General features: G+C 41.3%; 1 protein-coding gene across 3 annotated transcripts in view; it reads right to left on the minus strand.

The window, feature by feature from the left end:
* LOC144689492 (SAM and SH3 domain-containing protein 1-like) overlaps window positions 1–21,383 on the minus strand; it is a 141,421-nt gene that overhangs the window by 90,666 nt on the left and 29,372 nt on the right. The gene's annotated exons all lie outside the window — the stretch shown is intronic.

Consider the following 21,383-nt stretch of genomic DNA (forward strand, 5'->3'; position numbering starts at 1 on the left):
CCACATAAGGAGATAGTTGGGCACTGGGATAGGACAGCACAGGAACAAGGAAGAGGATTCATAAAACCATCAGTTCTCAATTACCTGCTCACTCAGCTATCTATCCAATACGCCTTTAAATCTTTTCATATTGTGTGTACCACACTTTCACCAGCCGCTGCAGCGTCAGCTGTCATCCAGTGGCAGCATCTCGCCTCTTAGTTAGAAAGTTGTAAGTTCAAGTCCTGTACCAGAGACTTGAGCATATAATCTCAAGGCCGACATTCCAGTGCAGTAAAGATTCCAGGGCAAAGTTTTGAAGAAATTTTCCGTCGTGTCCTGGCCATTATTTATCCTTCAACCAACATCACTAAAACAGATTATCTGGTCATTATATCGTTGCTGTTTGTAGGACTAGGCCGAGTGCAAATTATCCACCATGTTCCCTACATTAATGCCAGTGGCTACTACATTTCAAAAGCAAGAACTTCATTGGCTGCAAAGTCCATTGGGACATCCTGAGGTTATGAAAGGCAGTATTATAAATGCAAGTCTTTCTTATTTTCTCCCTTTGTGCATACCCTTTAGGGCCCTCTCTATCTTCAAGGGCCCAGAAACACCTGTGCTTCCCATTCTTTTGAGAAGGATCCCACCGGGATTGCAACACATGGAACAAACTTCTGATATGTATCACACTAATCAGCTACCTGATAGCATTACGGAAGCATCTTCATCATTTGGACTGTAGAGGTTCAAGATGACAGCTCACTATACTCCTCAAGGGCAACAAGAGGTAAGTGATGAATGCTGGTCTTACCAGTGATGCCCACATCCCCAGTTTATTTAAAAAAAATACTAGCTCCATAATGAGGGAATTTCAGCTGCATAGCTTGAGTTTAATTATTCACAATTATTCACACTGCATGGGTCTCAGGAAAATTATTCTCCAAAATCACAGAATGCAACAGTGCGGAATCATCCATTGTCTCAGCACAACAAACCATCAAATGTGGCAGCACATGAAAAGATACAAGCCTAGCATTTCTTCTGCATTTGAGTCTAGAGAGATGCACAGTCTGGGCTCAAACAAATTCACGTGGCTTCAAAGGTCATAGAATTTTGAGCATAAGCAAGTTGCACGCTACTATAAAATGGTTGCGACTCCTCCAACTATATCAATCTATCAACCCAAATTTACCATCCAAACCAATCTGCAACACTGCTGTGCACCCAACAATATGGAAAATTACCCAGGTATGTCCTGTCCACAAAAAGCAGGACAAATCCAATCCAGCTCTTGATCATCAGCAAAGCAATGGAAGGTGTCATTGACAGTGCTATCAAGTGGTACTTACTCAGCAATAACCTGCTCACCGATGCTCAGTTTAGGTTCTGCCAGGGGCAATTGGCTTTAGATTCCATTACTGCTTTGGGCCAAACATAGACAAAAGAACGAATTCCAGAGGTGAGGAGAGAGTGACTGCTCTCAAAATCAAGGCAGCCTTTGACTGAGTGTGGCATCAATAATCCCTATAAAAATTGAAGTAGATGGGAATCAGGGGAAACTCTCTACTGGTTGGAGTCATATCTAGTGTAAAGGAAGATGGCTGTGGCTATTGGAGGCCAATCATCTCAGCCCCAGGATATCACTGCAGGAGTTCTTCAGGGTCATGTCTTAGGTCCAAACATCTTCAGCTGCTTCATCAATGACCTTCCCTTCATCATAAGGTCAAAAGTTGGGAGGTTCGCTGATGATTGCACAATATTCAGTATGATTTGCAACTCCCCAGATACTGAGGCAGTCTGTTTCCACATGCAGCAAGACCTGGGTAATATTCAGGCTTGAGCTGATAGGTGGCAAAGAACATTCACACCACACAAGTGCCAGGCAATGACCATCTCCAACAAGAGAGAATTTAACCATCTGCCAATGCCATTAAATGGTATTACCATTGCTGAATCCACCACTAATATCCTGGGGTTACCATTGACCAGAAACTTACCTGGACTGGCCATATAAATAGTATGGCTGCAGAAGCAGGTCAAAGGCTGGGAATTCTGTGGTGAGTAACTCGTCTCCTTATTCCCCAAAGTCTATCCACCATTTACAAGACACAAATCAGGAATGTAATGGAATATTCTCCACTTGATTGGATGGATGCAGCCCCAACAATACTCAAGAAGCTCGACATATCTAGGGCAAAGCAGACCACTTGATTGGCACCCCATCCATCACCTTGAACGTTCACTCCTGCCATTGGCACATACTGGCAGCAGTGAACACAATCTACAAGATGCAATAGGGATAGATTTGAAAAGTAGGGAAATGATGTTATATCTCTATTGAACCTTGGTTAGGCTACCACGTTTGATGGTTTGTTGTGCTGGGGCAATCGATGATTCCGCACTGTTGCATTCTGTAATTCATGGAGAACAATTTTCCTGAGACCCATGCAGCGGGAATAATTGTGAATAATTAAACTCAAGCTGTGCAGCTGAAATTCCCTCATCATGGAGCTAGTGTTTAAAAAAAATAAACTGGGGATGTGGGCATCACTGGCAAGGCCAGCATTCATCACTTACCCCTCGTTGCCCTTGAGGGGTATGGTGAACTGTCATCTTGAACCTCTGCAGTCCAAAGGAGTGCAGCTCTGGTCATCATATCATACAAAAGATTTTTGGCACTGGAGACAACGCAGAGCAGATTTGCAAGGATGATATCAGAAATGCATGGGTATACATATCAGGAGAGGATGTACATGCTAGGTCTCTTCTTGCTTGAAAAAAAGGCTAAAGGGTGACCTAATAGAGATCTTTAAAATTATGGAAGGTTCTGATAGAGTGGATGCAGAGAGCAAGTAATTAGCAAAGCTAATAAAATGTTATCATTTATTGCAAGAGGATTTGAATACAAGGGTAGGGAGGTTATGCTTCAGTTATACAGGGCATTGGTGAGACCACATCTGGAGTACTGTGTACAGTATTGGTCTCCTTATTTACGGAAAGATTTAATGCATTAAGAGCATGAAGGATATGGGGATAGTATGAGGAAAGGCTGGACAAGCTAGGCTTATATCCAGAAGAGTAAGAGGTGACTTGATTGAAGTATATAAGGTTCTGAGGGGACTTGGCAGGGTGAATGTGGAGACGATGCTTCCTGTTGTGAGGGAATCTAGAACTCGGGGTCACTGTTTCAGAATAAGGGTCGTCCATTTCGGACAGAGGTGAGGAAACATTTTTTCTCAGGGAGTTGTGAGATTATGGAATTCTCTTCCTCAACCACCTTTTTGAGGAAGAGTCCTTGAATATCTTTAAGTCAGAGGTAGATAGATTCTTGATAAGCAAGGGGGTGAACGGTTATTGGAGGGGTTGGCAGAAATATGAGGTTAAAATCAGATCAGCCATGACCTTATTGAATTGCAGAGGAGGCTCGAGGGGCCAAGTAGCCTACTCCTGCTCCTAATTCGCATGTAGAATGTTTCCTTTTGTGGGAAAGGGCATAACTAGAGGCCATCAATTTAAGACAGTCAACAAGAAACCCAATAGGGAATTCAAAAGAAATTTCTTTACCCATAAGAGTGGTAAGAATGTGCAAGTTTCTACCATGGGGAATGGTTGAAAGGGATAGTATAAATACATTTAAAGGGAAGCTAGGTATGAATGAGTGGGAGAAAGAAATAGAGAGTAATGATGATAGATTTAGATGAGGAAAGATGGGAGAAGGCTTGAGTGGAGTGTAAACACCAGCATGGACTGGTTGGGCCAAATGGCCTGTGCAGTACATCCTATGAAATCCACTAGGGTAACTCACCATGTGTTCTTTGACTACCACTTCCAAACCCACAACCTCTGCCACCTAGAAAGGCAAGGGCAGCCACACATGGAAACACCACCACCTGCAGGCTCCTTTCAAAGCTGCACACCATACTGACATGGAATTATATCGCCATTCCTTCATTGTTGCTGGGTCAAAAACCTGGATCCCCCCTTCCAAACACTGTGGATATACCTGCGTCTTCTTCTTAGACAGTCCCTCTGGAGCAAGGGTGGCTTGTTTCCACTCCAATTCGATGGGTTCTGAGATAGCTGTTAAGTCCAATGTGTGATTTGCCAACTCTGTCACATGCAGAACAGATGGTGCTTGAAAGGTTGGTTAAATGGGTTGTTTGGAGGCTTGTGCCTCCAATGCCTTGACTTTGCTTTTGTGTGTTCCCAACCAAGTATCTCAATGTGTTTGGTGCTTTCTTTGGAGCTGACTCCATCTTTGTCGGTCACAAGCCATGGTCTCCCATGTGTTGACAGGTATGTTTGACGTCTTCAGGGCTGCTTTGAGGACACCCATAAAGTGTTTCCAATGTTCTCCTGGAACCTACATCACATGGACTCCAGTGGTTTAAGGTGGCAGCTCACTGCCACCTTTTCAAGGACAATTAAGGATGGGCAACAAGTGCTGGCCTTGCCAGTGACACATCCCACGAAAGAATAAACTCTGCCCACATATCTAGTTGCACTTGTTCTTGAGAAGAGGTGGGGGGAGGCCATCTCTCAGTACTCTAGAACATATAATCTGGGCTGATTCTTATAGTGCAGCATCCACTGCTATCTTTTAGGTGAGATAATAAACCAAGGCCCCAATGGTCCTGCTCGCTGGATATAAAATATTCCATTGCACTGCTTGAAGTCAGAGCCAGGTTTGTGGCACCATAGGCAGTTCTGCTGTACAAGAGGGGAGAAAGTAGAGGGGAAGAGAAGTAGTAATAGGGATTCATTAGTTAGGGGAACAGACAGACATTTCTGTGGATGTAGACGTGACTCCAGGATGGTATGTTGCCTCCCTGGTGCCAGGGTCAAGGATAACAGGACATTCTTCTGGGGGAGGGTGATCAGCCAGAGGTCATGGTCCACGTGGTGCCAATGGCTTAGATAGGAAAGGGGATGAGGTCCTGAAAGCAGATTTCAGAGAGCTAGGAAGGAGATTGAAAAGCAGGATCTCTAAAGCAGCGATCTCAGGATTACTCCCAGCCCCACGTGCAAGTGAGTGTAGAAATAAGAGAATTGAACGAATAAATAGGTGGCTGGAATGCTGGTGTAGGAGGGAGGGTATAAGATTTCTGAGGTATTGGAACCGGTTCTGGGGAAGGTGGGACCTGCACAAGCTGGACAGTCCACACCTGAACAGGGCTGGACGAATATACTCGCAGGGAGTTTTGCTAGTGCTGTTGGGGGTAGTTTAAACTAGGCTGGCAGGGGATGAGAACCTGAGGGCAAATTCAGAGCAGGGAGCGGGAGATGGCGAATTAGTGAGTGACTCTGAAAGACAGAAGCAGCACAGGTTAAAAAGTTTACAGCACAGGAATTTGGCAGCATTAGAAGGTATATATGTAAATGCAAGGAGCATAGTAAATAAATCCGATGAGCAGAGGGCACAGATAGACACATGGCAGCATGATATCATTGCTATAACAGAAACTTGGCTTAAGGAGGGGCAAAAATGACAGCTCAACATCCCTGGATATAGAGTTTGCAGGCAAGATAGGGAGGGGGATAAAAAAGGTGGGGGTGTAGCATTATTGGTTAAAGAATCAATTACATCTGTGAGGAGGGATGATATACAAAATGAAGCATCAAATGAGGCCTTTTGGGTTGAGCTCAGAAATAAAAAAGGGGCAGCCATACTGTTAGGAGTGTACTATAGATCCCCAAATAGTGGAAAGGAGTTAGAAAAGCAAATATGTAGACAGAATTCTGAGTGCAAAAGCAATAGGGCAGCAATCATTGGGGACTTCAACTACCCTAATATCAACTGGGATACGAACAGTATGAAGGGCACAGAGGGTGCAAAATTCTTGAACTGCATTCAAGGGAACTTTTTTAGCCAGCACATAAGCCCAACGAGAAGGGGTGCAAATCTAGATTTAGTCTTAGGAAATGAAGCTGGACAAGTGGATGAAGCAGCAGTGGGAAACCATTTTGGAGATGGTGACCACAATATAGTTAGATTTAGCATCATTATGGAAAATGACAAAAATAGAACAGGAGTAAAAGTTCTAAATTGGGGAAGACAAATTTTACAAAGCGGACAGGTGAGCTGATGAGAGTGGACTGGATACAGCTATTGGAAGGGAAAACTGTGTCAAATCAGTAGGAGGCATTCAAAGGTGAGATTCCACAGGCACAGTGTAGACTTGTCCCCACAAAAAAAAAGGTGGTACTGCCAAATCTAGAGCACCCTGGTTATCCAGAAGCATACAGGCCAAGATAAAGCAGAAAAAGAAAGCTTATGACAGTCACAAAAGACTTAATGCTGTAGAAAGCCTAGAGGAGTACAGAAAGTACAGGGGTAAAGTAAAAATGGAAATTAAGAAAGCAAAAAGAGGATACAAAAAAATATTGGCAGATAAAATCAAAGATGTCTTACCGGTACATTAAGAGCAAGAAAATAACTAAGGAGAAGGTAGGGCCTATCAGAGATGTACTTGGTAATTTGAGCATTGATGCAGAAGATGTGGGCAGGGTTCTAATTAAGTACTTTGTCTCTGTCTTCACAAAGGAAAGGGATGATGCAGACATTCTAGTTAAAGAGGAGGAGTGTGAAATATTAGATACAATAAGCATAGTAAGTAAGGAAGTACTGGAGGGACTGGCGTCCTTGAAGGTGGATAAATCACCAGGGCTCTGAAGAAGAGTCATATGGACTCGAAATGTTATCTTTGTCTTTCTCTCCACAGATGCTGTCAGACCTGCTGAGTTTTTACAGCATTTTTTTTGTTTTTGTTTCAGATTTCCAGCATCTGCAGTATTTTACCTTTAGCACCAGGGCCAGATGAATTGTATCCCAGGCTATTGAAGGAAGCCAGGGAAGAAACAATGGATGCTCTGAGGATCATCTTCCAATCCTCATTAGATACAGGTGAGGTCCCAATGGATTGGAGATCTGTGAACATTGTACCATTATTTAAAAAGGGTGCGAGGGATAGGCCAGAAAATTATAGGCTGGTCAGTCTGACTTCGGTGGTGGGCAAATTATTGGAAACAATTCTGAGAGACAGGATAAATTGTCACTTAGAAAGGCATGAATTGATCAGGGATAGTCAGCACAGTTTTGTTAGGGGAAGATCGTGTCTTACTAACTTAATAGAAGTTTTTGAGGAAGTAACCAGGAGGATTGATGAGGGTAGTGCAGTGGATGTTGTCCATATGGATTTCAGTAAGGCATTTGACAAGGTCCCACATGGCAGACTGGTCAGGAAAGTGAGATCTCATGAAATACAGGGTAAGGAGGCAGGTTGGATCCAAAATTGGCTCAGTGACAAGAAACAAAGGATAATGGTTGATGGGTATTTTTGGCAAATGGAAAATGGTTTCCAGTGGTATTCCACAGGGCTCAGTGTTGGGGCACTTACTGTTTGTTGTATATATTAATGATTTAGACTTAAATGTGGGAGGCATGATTGGGAAATTTGCAGATGACACAAAAATTGGCCACGTAGTTGATAGTGAGGAGGATAACTGTTGACTCCAGAAGGATATCAATGGTTTGGCTGAGTTGGCGGAGAAGTGGCAAATGGAATTCAATCTGGGAAAGCGTGGGGTAATGCATATGGGGAGGGCAAACCAAGCAAGGGAACGCTCAATAAACGGGAAGTTATTGAGAGGGGTTGAGGAAGAGACCTTGAAAGTCCACATGTCCTTGAATATGGCAGGACAGGTGGACAAGGTGGTCAAGAAAGCATATGGAATGCTTTCCTTTACTGGGTGAGGTATTGAATACAAAAGCAGAATGTAATGATGGAACTATATAAAACACTGGTTAGGCCACAGCTGGAATTTTGTGTACAGTTCTGGTCACCACACTACAGGAAGGAAATAATTGTTCTGGAGACAGTGCAGAGGAGATTTAGAAGAATGTTGCCAGGGCTTGAAAATTGTAGCTATGAGGAAAAATTGGATAGGCTAGGGTTGTTTTCCTTAGAACAAAGGCGGCTAAGAGGTGACCTAATTGAGGTGTGCAAAATTATGAGGGGTCTAGATAAGGTAGACAGGAAAGACTTGTTTCCCCTAGCTGAGGGGTCAATTACCAGGGGGCATAGATTTAAGGTGATTGGTAGAAGGATTAGAGGGGAGAAGTAGTAAAATTTTTTCACCCAGATAGTGGTGGGCATCTGGAATTTGCTGCCTAAGGTGGTGGTTGAGGCTGAAACGTTCAACTCATTTAAAAGGTACCTGGATCTGCATCTGAAGTGCTAAGTTTCTTTTTTCTCTTTTAAGCTGGTGCAGACACGATGGCTTGAATGGCCTCTTTCAGCACTAACTTTTCTATGGTTCTAGGAGAGTCTCCCCTGTTGTCCTGACCAATCATCACTGTGAGAGCTGGTGCAAAGGACTGGGCATGTCTGTTAGAGGCATTGCTATGAGAGGGCGGGGTCGATGGCGTGCAGTTTGTGCCACAAGATTCTAGCCAATGAGTTGCCCCCGCCACAACCTCCAGACATCAAAGCTTGGAGACTTGGACAGTGATTTCTTCAGATTCAGATGGCATTTTATCACAAGCATGTTCAACTGTACATTGTTACCTACGGATACAACAGATACATTATTTTCAAAATAATGATTAATTTTCATACCATGGGAAGAGTGACCATAATTTGATAGAATTTTACATTAAGTTTGAAAGTGATGTAGTTCAATCCGAAATTAAATCTAAACAAAAGAAAGTGCGAAGGTATGGGGGGCAAATTCACTGTGGTAGATAGTGGGAAACTACATTAAAAGGTATGATGGTAGACGGGCAATGGCTAGAATTTAAAGAATTAATGCATAGTTTACAACAAATATATATTCATTTGAGGCACAAAAACTCAGCAGTAAAGGTGACCCAAGCATGGCTAACAAGAGAAATTCATATTAGACCAATGAAAGAGGCTTATAAAGTTGCCAAAAAAGTAGAAAGCCTGAGGATTGGGATCATTTTAGAATTCAGTAAAGGAGGGTCAAGAAACTGATAATGAAAAAGAATATGAAAGTGAACTAGTGAGAAACATAAAAGCAGACTGTAAAAACTTCTATAGGTGTGTAAAAAGAAAAAAATTAGCAAAGACAAAAGTGGAATGGAGACAGGCAGAGACAGGAGAATTTAAAATTGGGAATAAGGAAATGGCAGAGAAACTAAACAAGTACTTTGCGTCTGTCTTCATGGGGAAAGATACAAAAAACTTCCCAGAAATACTAGAGAACTAAGGGGCAAGCAAGAATGAGGAACTGAAAGAAATTAATTTTCATAAATAAGTCATACTAGACAAGGTAATAGTACTGAAAGTTGATAATCCTGTCGGCATGATGATCTACGTCCCGGAATGTTGGAACAGGTGGCTGTAGAGATAGTGGATGTGTTGGCGGTCATCTTCCAAAACTCTATAGATCTTGGAATGGTTCCTGCAGATTGGAAGGTAGCAAATGCAATCTCACTATTTAAGAAAGGAGGGAGAGAGAAAAAAGGGAACCACAAGCCAGTTGGCCTGACATTAGTAGAGAAAATGCTAGAGTCTATTATAAAGGATGTGATATGAACAGTTAGAAAATAATGGTGACATTGGGCAGAGTCAACACGGATTTATGAAAGAGAAGTCATGTTTGGCAAACCCACGAGTTTTTTTTTGAGGATGTAACTAACAGAATAGAAAAGGGGGAACAAGTGGATGTAATGTATTTGGATTTTCAGAAGACTTTTGATAAGGTCCCACACAAGGCAAGTAAACAAAATTAGAGCACATGGGATGGGGGATGGTGGAGAGGGGTAATGTGCTGACCTGGATTGAGAATTGGTTAATGGACAGAAAACAGAGTAGGAATTCTCAGGTTGGTAGGCTGTGATGAGTAGGATACCGCAGGGATCAATGCTTAGGCCCCAGCTATTCACACTATAAATGAATATATTCAAATTTGCTGATGACACAAAACTAGATGGAACATGAGATGTGAGGAGGATCCAAAGAGGCTTCAAGGGGATTTGGACAGACTATGTGAGTGGGCAAGAACATGGCAGATACAATAATGTGGAAAAATGTGAAGTTATCCACTTTGGTAGGAAAAACAGAAATGCAGAGTATTTCTTAAATGGTGAGGGATTGAGAAGCGTTGACGTCCAAAGGAACCTGGGTGTTTTCTTTTTTATTCATTCATGGGATGTGTTGCTGGCCAGGTCAGCATTTATTGCCCATCCCTAATTGACCTTAAGGTGGTGGTGGTGAGCTGTCTTCTTGAACCGCTACAGTCCATGTGGTGTAGGCACACCCAAAGTGCTCTTAGGGAGGTCCAGGATTTTGACCCAGCAACAGTGAAGGAACAGCGATATATTTCCAAGCCCTTGTTCATGAGTCACTGAAAGCTTGCATGCAAGTACAGCAGGCAATTAGGAAGGCAAATGGTATGTTGGCCTTTATGCAAGATTTGAGAACAGGAGTAAAGACATCTTGTTGCAATTGTATAGAACCCTGGTGAGAGCACACCTGGAGTATTGGTCTGCTTACCTAAGGAAGGGTATACTTGCCATAGAGGGAGTGTAATGAAGGTTCACCAGACTGATCCCCGAGAGGGCGGAATTGTCCTATGAAGAGGAGATCAAGGAGAATAGACCTTAATTCTCTAGAGTTTAGAAGAATAAGGGATGATCTCACTGAAGCATACAAAATTCTTACAGGGCTTGACAGGGTAGATGCAGAAAGGATGTTTCCCCTGGTGGAGGGGGGCGGGGTCTAGAATCAGGGGATAGTATTTCCAAATAAAAGGCAGGCCATTTAGGACAGAGATGAGGAGAATTTTTTTCACTCAGACGATGGCGAATCTTTGGAGTTCTCTACCCAAGAGACTGTGAAGGCTCAGTCATTGAGTATGTTCAAGGCAGAGATTGAGAGATTTCCAGATATTAAAGATTATCAAGGGATATGGGGATAGTTTGGGAAAATGGCATTGAGATAGAAGATCAGCCATGATCTAGTTAAATGGCAGAGCAGGCTTGAGGGGAAAAATAGCCTACCCCAGCTTCTATTTCCTATGTCCCACAACACATTTAAGTAAAAGAGTAGTCAATTAAAATATAAAACTGTTTAGATGCTTGAAAAAAATTACAACAATATTACACGATCAAAGATTCAGGTAACGGTAAATCTCTGCTCAAGCAACTTAAAGATTTGGATTCTTTAGTGAAAATTTTTGATGACATTTTAAAACTTTAAGTAAACTGTTACAATTATGAGGGAGATAAAATTATTATATTTTGGAATTTTCTCTTTAAATTTAGGGTAAATGAAGGGGGTCATGTGACCTGTTCTGCAGTCTGGACAGCAAATCTGGGTAATTTGATTGTTAGAGATCAAAGGAAGACTCACTGTTTAGCTGAGAAGAAGTTGCAAGATATTCACACTTGGAGACCGTAGTTTCTGAGTATAACACGAGTAGACCCTTAGCTTTAGTCTCCCAAAGTCCCAGAAAGGTGTTGTAGATATCATGCTTTAAACAGTTGTGCTGTAAAGTATTCATTTACTTCTAAGATGAAAGGGCGTTGGGGTCAAAATTAACTAATTAGTATTTCTACTTAGATTCAAGGCTAACATGTTTCCTGTTGCCAAGGAGAAGAGGATAGGGGAAGCCACTTTTGAGATTAAGTGTTAGGAAATGGAAACAGTTTAAGTAAGTTATATTTGTATTTGTGGGTGTTAGGAATGAGTTTTAGCTTTAAAGTTTAAGTTTGATTTGCATTCTTGTATTTGTGTATTAAGAAAAGGTCAAGTTGAGTTTTAGTTTCACTTTAAAAGGTGCCTGCATTTCTAACGAGTTTTACGACCCCTAAAGAGAAGTTAAGCAAACACAGTAGAAAAAACTGTGATGTTGCCTTGAAACAAGGGTCCAGAGAGGCAGCCCGCCCACTCCCACCCACCCCCCCACCCCGCCACACACACACAAAAACTAATGAAACTGCAATTTGAGTTCAGTTGGAAGGAAGTGCCAGGACAGACAGGGCATGAAAAGGGACAGATAGCAAGTCCCATGCTAAAGAAGAAAGTTCCGAAATCCAGGGGGGTGGAACAGGAGAAAGTCCCAAGCTGATCTTCTAGTCAAAGGAAGGACAGGGACCCAGAAAAGGTCCTGTTAAGTGAAGTTAAGAGTAAGGAGCAGAGAAAGGCTCCAAGCTTCAAGTTAAAGAGACAAACGCTTGAGGAAGCAGATTTAAAGCGATATAAAGGCTTGTGAGAAGTCATAAGGTCCAAAGAGACAGCTGAAGGCCTGTAACTCTTTGCTACGGACATGTGAAGCAGTGGTACTGTTGAAGGCTGAGTCGGTGAGATAGAGTGCGTGGAAGAAAGCTTAAATGCATGTGGTGACCCAGGGGAGAGGAACATCAGAAGGAGAGTTCGAAATCCTGGAGATGAATCCTTGCGGGAGGCTCCTGAGAGAAAACATTGGTTTGGGAGAAGATTCCAAAGTAAGTTCTTGGAGAGTGGAGATTACAAACCCTCATGGGAAAGACAGAGTTCTGTGAGACTAGCTGGCTCAGTGTGACAAGCATCGGGGGTGGGGTTGGTGTGAGGAGCTGATGAGAGATCCATAGCATCTAGTTGAGGTGGCATCTGTCACTTGGTTTCAGTGTGTGATGTGCCTGACTACAGGTCACCTATTGGTACATGGACTGTGTACTTACTGTGAACATTAGAGTATAAGATAGCTTTTGTAACTTGGGTTATCCTTACAAATCTGTATATATCTGTAAAGGTATAGGTGTGGGTGAAGGAATTTTGTAATACAGTTCATCTTTTCTTGTTTAATAAATGTTTTATTATTTTGTTAAAAGTTCATTAGTTGATTCCTGTGACTCTGTTCAGTAGCTACTCTCCACACATCTAAACAAACAAATATAAGTTAGGATCTATCAAGCTGGGTTCCACCCTGGGATCAGGCTTATCCAGTTCTAACATCAGCTGGGATCATAACATAGGTTGCAGGCTTCCCTATGAACCCATGAATATCACAGACAGATAGCAGGTTTCAGTTTTGCCTTGCATGGTCTGCAGCCATCTGAGAGGTAGAGAGCAAGAGACAGGAGCAGCCAGGCCTGCACTTTAAGCAGAGGAAATGCTGAGTTTATCATTCATCACGCAGAACATGGGTGGGAGTTTGCGTTCCAACTGAGACAGCAGACAGCTTTCAGCCTGACAGTTTTTTTTTCCCTTGACAACAAAGGTGACTCTTCATTGGCCCATGCGCCATCTGAGCTCACTGGGCAGCTGCCCCATCTTGGCACTGTCTGCTGATTACTGTCAGGCTGGAGAGGTGGGGTGTGGTGGTGACATGCCAATCTGCTGAACTACATGCTGGTGCAATCACCTGTTTTTAAAAAAAGAAATATCATATTACTGATCTACAGTCCTGTGTTTGTGTACCAGCTTGTTTCCTTCCTAATCAGACAATAAACCTCATTACAGTTAACATTTCAAAATATCTCAGGAAATATTGTAACATTTCCAAAATACCTCAGATATTTCCAGTGTAACATTTCCACTTTTCATCCCAGGAAACATTCTAATGCTTCCAGATTATTCAGGAGATACTGTACCATGTTCATTCAGAATGTGACTTTCAAAAGCAACAAGGTATGTGAAGATTTCTCTTCAAACAGCAATAAGAGCAACCAACTCAGTGCATCACTCTACATTATTACCATCTCTCTGAATGCATGCATTGCATATGTGGAGAAAACTTAATTTGGGGCTGGTAAACCATTGAAAAGCACTGGTTCCACCTCAGAAAGAGCGTGATGTCTAATTCTGGGCATCACATTTGAAAACTGATGCCAAGGCTGCAGAGGTTTACCAGAGTCAGGATCAGGGGACTCCAACCAAATTGACAGATTGAAAAGGCTGGGATTGTTCTCCTGAGAGTAAAGAAAATTTCAGTGAGGTTTAATAGAAATGTTCAAAATCATCAAGATAGTTTCCTCATGTCTTCCCTGTATCTACAGGCAGAAGGGTCAGTAAGCAAAGGACACAGATTTATGACCATTGGCAAAAAAAAGTCAAGGGAGATGTGGATGCATTTTTTTCCCCAAAGTTATAATCTGGAATGCAGTGCCTAAAAAGGTGGGTTTGTAACAGATTCAATAATAACTTTCTAAAGGGGACTGGATAATACTTAAAAGGGTAAAAATTGCAGGACTACTGGAAAGAGCAGGGAAGTGATCTAATTAGTAGCTATTTCAAACAGCCAGTACATCCCGATGGATCAAATATCTTTTTTCTGTTGTTATGATCCTCGATAACTTTTTAAAATTATTCTACACGATGCGAACAGAAATAACCAAAGGACAAGATTTCACTTTTCAAGACCTTTACTGTAACAAACTAGAATTAATGAAGATCAAACATTAATTAACAGGCAACTGAAATATCAAACCTAAAGAAAAAAAGTATGTTCGCTTTAAATAATTTACACAACCAAAACATGCCTTATGAAATGCTTTTACTCTATGCCATGCTTCTGGCAGATATATAGCATTAAAGAAATAGTCTCAATGTCCCTCCTAACTCTCCAGCAGAGGTTACCACTCCCTGCCATGCCAGGTTGAAACTTCTCATATCCTTCGACAATCATTCCATTCCACCTGTGTCTCCTGGATCCAATTGTCACCAGCAGGGCACACCTCAACAACTCCCCATCTCTCTCTGTCGCCGCAGTCCTGACAATCCAGAATTTAGGGTTTTACTTCTGCTCCCCATCATTTCCTACAGAGCAGAGAAGACATGTCCCTGGAAGAGTTCCAATTCTCTTCTTCCTGATTCTCAGCAGCAAGGTTTCCCCTGTCCTGTGAGCTTCTGTGAGAAGTGCAACTCGACACCTAATGGGTTTCTATTCGAGTTTCTCTCCCTTCTCAACTCCCATCCCCATGGCAACCTGAAGTCACATGGACACTTCTCCAAACTGAGGTGTTTACCAGGAATTCACCACTCCGCTTTTCACAACTGTTGCTCTTCGAGTTCAGGGGCCATTTTAACACATTCTCTTGTGAAGTTCAGTTTTCATGACACCTCCCGCTAAAAATGAGATAAACCATTTTCATAGGAATGTTTCTTTCACAACACTATCAAAGTACAGCAAATTTTCATATTGTAAACATTTTAACAGCTAAATTATTATACATGGCACATGTTACATTTTCCCTCTTTAGTCACATTTCACCATTAAACACCCTGTATTGGCAACACTATAAGGCTTAGCCTGTAACAAAACCAATCAAATTTGACAATTATGATTTCAAGTCCAGCTTGTGTGAGTTATTAGAGCTCCAATTTACTTGCAAATTAGGTTTTATTTCATTACTGGTTGATTCACTCTTTCAATTCCTGCAAAAGATCTCCTTTTCATTTTGCAAAGTCTTTATACCTCCCCCATGTCCTTGGTTAAAAGGTTGTACCAATTTGTTTGGTCTGGTTAACCTTGTCAAGAACATTGTAATTGCTGGCAGTCCATCTGGCTTTTGGGAAGGAGCAGTTATGGGTTAAAACCCAAGGAGAAATTCCCCATCATCTCACTTCTTACTCTTTGGATTCAGAAATTTTCCTTACTTTTCTTTTAAACCAGGCATCAGACTATTATCAGGGTTTTCACTTTTTTAAAAACAGGCTCTGAACCACTCCATTTGATTATTAATCTCTAATCTCCATTCCCTTGCATGTCTGCATGTTTTTTTAAAAAAAACCATCCAATTAGTCTCATCCAGCCAGAGTCTTTCATAACAATTGAATTCACCTCAGCTTGTTTAAATTCAGAATCATTTTTAATTCAAAGTTCTTTTCCATGATCTAACCCTTTAGTTTTCTTTTCCAGAAGACACATGTTTGATGCTGCCTCCTTCCGTGAAAGCAGTTCAAGTCAACTCTTCTTTAACTGCCTTAAGAAATTAATTGAGGTGATGTCAATGCTCAGCTAAGAAAGCTTGATACTCCCTTTTATGCAGTTCACAAATTTTATTAATCTCTTGTTTTTCTTCCTCCCACTGAGCTTTGTTAATACCGCTGTGGCAAGAGCCACTGCTGCCTCATTCTGAAGTTTTAATTTAGGTTCAAGAATATGTATCCTTCCTCACATCTCTAGGTTTTCAGCATTGCATTCAACTTTTCCACTTTCTATCAAAGCATGTCTTCTCTCCCTTTTATCATTAACTTTCAGGACTGTTGCTATCTGCTGTGTTTCATCTTGCTCATGGTTTTACCGCATTTTTAGTTCAGGCAATTTTCAAGCTTTTCCAATATATCAAATATCCTTTTTAAAAGGTCAAGTTTCTGACTCGTTGGGCACATCTTTAGTCGGAACATCAATTTTAACAGCAGATACAGAGAAAATCCTTGATTCTTTTAAGTCAGCTTTTCCGTACAACCTCAGTTTCAGCAGCCTCAACGAGCTTTCCTGAAACAACTGGAGATGGCAATACCTTATCCCCAGCCAAGTCGCTTTCTAATTAGAAAGCCACACCTTTAAGAGGCAATTTAGGAATGACATCAACAATTATAGGACCGGTGACAAGTCACATTTTAAATTAATTCTAAAAAAAGGAATGGGTAAACAACTTACATCAATAACCCACATCAATATGTTTTCATTTAGCGAACTTCTGGAGGGGAATTCACTTCGCTTGCCAACATCAGTGACTATGCTGATCCTGTATCTCTCAGAATGACAACTGACTTCCCTGTCTCACCAGACAAAAATGAGGACACTTCATCTTCAAACAGAAAACTTCCTGCACCCTGATATCCACTTTAGTGGTAAGCATAAAAGAATCAACCCCACTTGTATAAGCTTGACTCACTGGGACAGTATTTTCTAGAGTACTGTTTTTTTAAGTTATTCATTCACGGGATGTGGGCTTCGCTGGCTGGGCCAGCATTTTACTGTGCAACCATACAAATGCTACAGGCCTGCTTTTCAATTTCCACCATTCAACACTTGTGTTCTTTTTTAATGACAAAGATAACATGCTAGCCCTTTGAAACATGCTTATCTTCTGGACTTTCTCTCTTACTAATCTAAGGGGTGCCTGCTTTGTCACCCTGCCCATCATCCTCAATATGACCAGATTTATTTTTGCAATCAGACCTATCATCTCTCCCAGCTTGTCTGTGAGTTCCCATTCAAAGGCCTGTTACTAACATACTTGTGAGACAATTTATAGTCATCTGCCATTACTGCAGCATCCCTAATCTTAGACAATTCCAGGTAGGACCTTATTCTCAAAAGGACAGTATTTTTAGATTCTTCCATGGAAGGTTCTCAAAATCTTGTTCAAACCTTCATCAACCTGCACTACCTATCAAGCATAATTCCTTTTCTCTAGCAAATGCCACAAAAGTCTGTCTCCGTTTCCTTTTTAACTTTCTGTCTGTAAACCTCTGGCACTAACTGACAGATATTGAGAACAGCAGTTTTTACCATCTCATAGTCACCAGGCTGTTCATCTGAGAGACATGATTACACTTCCAAAGTTTTCTCTACAAACACACACTGCAATAGAATAGTCTAATTTTCTTTAGGGCACTGCAACTTCATGGCCATTTTCTCAAATGTTACAAAGTACATTTAAACTTGTTCCTCCTTGAATTTAGGCACTAAGTGAATATTCCTTGCCAAATCAAAAGCAGTTAATTCTGAGTCATTTTCAAGTTATACTGCCATCCCCTGTGGTGTAATCCAAGCCTTTCCCTTTCCAGTTTGAATGTTCTTTCTTCTCTTTCTCTTTGAAATTCAAGGTTTTCCTTTTCTTTTTCTCTCTCTCTTTGGAATTCTAGTTCAAGTTTTTGTTTTCATTTTTCTTTCTATTCCCTCTTTCCAATTCAAATTTTGCTCTTTATGACTCCAGTTCAAGGTGTTTCATTTGTAACTGAATTCTAGCAAACTCAACTTGAGTGCTATCGAGGTCACCCTTCTCTTCCTCAAGGTTCAAGTGCTGAGCCAATTCTTCGACAACCGCTGCGCCCTTTTTAGCTCCTACTTTCAAGCTAACCCCTAATTCCTCTGCAACACCCTTCAAACGATCCCTTGTTAATCTTTCTGAGGCACTAACAGACAAGTCCTCTCTCCCCACAAACTCTTGGGCATTAAAAGTAGCCATGCTGATTTCCCACTGAATTACAGCAAAAAGTAAATGTGGAATTTTGTTTTTTTTAAGCACTGGGCCTCCTGCCGCCGACTTGAAAGGCGTCAGGAACAGTTGTGCATGCATACTCGGCCTGCACTGTGGCTGCTGGCACATGCAGAACTGTTCCTGATGCATTTTTGGTTGGCAGGCGATAGGAGTTAGTAATTTTGAAATATTTAAAAGGGATAATTTGTGGAGCTGTCTTTCGACCCTGTGTCATCTTTCCTAATTTATCAAAAGGTGGCAAGTTGGATAAGTGCAGCAACTTCAGTTAACGGGACTCCTAATCCCGGGGTCATGGTTTCGAGGCCCACAATGGATGACGAATTTTTATTTCAAATATTTTAAGAATTTATTGTTCTTAAATTTTCTAAAAAAAAAACCTGTCACCCCCAGGCATCTTGTATTCACGACCGGAATAACGATTTGAAAAAAGTGTTGCTTTATTTAATAGGTTTGTAAGCCTTTAACTTAAATAAAACTCTCCACCATGAATAAAGCTTCAAAATAAGGTCCATCATGGTCAAATTTTGACCACTGAACTAAGATGTAATAATAGAAAACAGCACTTAAAAGCATCTCATTTTAAGCAGTCATAGGCTGACAATGACATTGCATCTGCACATGTGCAGGAAGTGCTCCCCCTAGTGTTGTGGTACAAATAAATGCAGCTTTGTTTAAATGCTTGGAAAATTCCAGTGTATCATTTTACAGCCTCTGGGTTCTATTATGCAAGGGCTCCCAATTTGTTATGATCCCCATAGAGACTGATAACTTTTCAAAAGAAAGAAATCCCCACAGCACCAATGAAATAACAGAAGGTCAAGATTTCATTCTAGGACATTTACTGTTACAGAAACTAAAATCAACATAGATCAAACATTAATTAACAGGCAACTGATAAATCAAACTAAAGAAAAAAGTAAGTTTTGCAATAACTAACTAGTACAACCAAAATATCCTTTTGAAACACTTTTACTCTACGTCAGCCTTCTGGCAAATATGTAGCATTCAAGGGACAGTCTAAAAATTCACTCCTTACTCTGGTTCAACACTCCCCAGCTATGTCAGGTCAAAGCTTCCAGTGTCCTTTGACAATTGTTCCACTTCACCTGAGTTTTCCCAATAGAATTATCACCAGCAAGGCACACTTTGATGAATCCCCCTTCTCCTGCATGTCACCGTAGTCCTGACAATCCAAAATTCCAGAGATTATTGCATCCGACCCCTTTAAACTGTTTATTCAGCTCTGGTAAAACTGTTTTCCCCAGTAGTGGTTTACTTCTGTCTTCCCCATCATTTCCTGCAGAACAGAAAAGACCTGTTCCTGGGAGAGTTTCAATTTTCTTCTCCCTGCTCCTCAGCAGCAGCTTTTCCTCTGTTATGTGAGCACCTGTGAGAGGTGCTATTAACTGCAATTCAAGACTCCAATGGGTTTCTCTCCCTTCTCAATTTACATTCTCACAGCAATCTGAAGTCACATGGGCACTTCTCTGAACTGTGGCGTTTACCAATTCATCACCTCTTTTCAGAACTTTCTGCTTTACTTTTGAGTTAAAAGGACACATTAAAACATAATCATCTTGTTAAGTTCATGACACCATGCTCTAATGTATTATCTATCTCAGGAGATACTGTAACATTTCCATTTTCTCTCTCTCTGCGGATTCTGTAACATTGCCACATTATCTCGGGGATACTATAACATTTCCACATTATCTGTCTCAGGGATTGTGATAAAATTTCCACATTATTAATCCCAGGAGATACTGCAACATATAGACATTATCTGTGTCAGAGACACTAACATTTCCACATTATCTACCCCAGATATATTGTAACATTTCTGCATTATCTCACTCATGAGATATTGTAACATTTGGAGATATTGTAACATTTTCACATAATCTCTCCAAAGATATTGTAACATGCTCACAGTATCTCACTCAGGAGATATTGTAACATGCATTCTCTCTCAGGAGCTACTGTAAATTTTCTAATGTCGCATTTCCATATTATGGAGGAGAAGTTGGACTCTGGGTCATCTGATATGTTTAAGCAGTATGTGGGCTCTTAATGCTTGGAAATTAGGTCCTAAATGCAGGTACACTTCTGACAAGAAATACGCCAGGTGCCATCTTGGCAAAATTTTTTGCATGTGCTGATCTAATAACCGTGGCAGCATGCAGATCAGGCAGATTATGACCTCAATCATTGCGCAATGCCAATTTTATGCCAGCATTGCCATTTTGAACTCCATGCGGCAATCTATGTCCTTCCTTTATCATGCACACCTGAACACAACATTAAATGAAGTGAAGGATTCCCACCGAGCACATGCGATATTTAAAGAGATCACGAAATACTGTTACGATCCCTGTAGAGACTGATAACTTTAAAGAGATTTAACTTTCCTGCGACTGACTTCAAGGAGTTGAACAAGATTTCAAGTTTTAAGGCTTTTACTGTAACTAAAATCAACATTGACTAAACATTAGTTAGGAAGCAACTAATACACTAAATTACAGAAAAAGATATCCCTTATGAGTGTTTTAACATACTTGAAAATCTCATGTTGCAGCAATGCCCTGGGCTCAGATGATTGACCTCCAACAATCACAACCATCTTCCTTTGTGCTAGGTATGACTCCAACCAGCGGAGAGTTTTCCACCCAGATTCCCATCGCCTCCAGTTTTGCTAGGGCTCCTTGATGCCACACTCTTGATGTCAAGGGCAGTTACTCTCATTTCACCTCTGGAATTCAGCTCTTTTCTCCATGTTTGGACCAAGGCTGCAATGAGATCAGGAGCTGAGTGGCTCTGGTGGAGCCCAAACTGGGCATCAGTGAGCAGGTTATTGCTGAGCAAGTTGCCACTTGATAGGAATGTTGATGACCCCTTCTATCACTTTGCTGATGATCGAGAATAGACTGATGGGGCAAAATTTGCTAGATTGGATATGTCCTGTCTTTTTGTAGACAAGAAATACCTGGACAGTTTTCCACATTGCCGGGTAGATGCCAGTGTTATAGCTGTAATGGAACAGCTTGGCTAGGGGAGCACCTAGTTCTTGAACACAAGTCTTCAGTACTATTGCTAGAGTTGTCGTCAGGGCCCATAGCTTTTGCAGTATCCAGTGCCTTCTGCTGTTTCTTGACATCACATGGAGTGAGTCAAATTGGCTGAACACTGGCATCTGTGATGCTGGGGACCTCAAGAGAAG

This window comes from Cetorhinus maximus, chromosome 14, assembly GCF_964194155.1.
Source record: "Cetorhinus maximus chromosome 14, sCetMax3.hap1.1, whole genome shotgun sequence".
Classification (NCBI taxonomy): domain Eukaryota; kingdom Metazoa; phylum Chordata; class Chondrichthyes; order Lamniformes; family Cetorhinidae; genus Cetorhinus; species Cetorhinus maximus.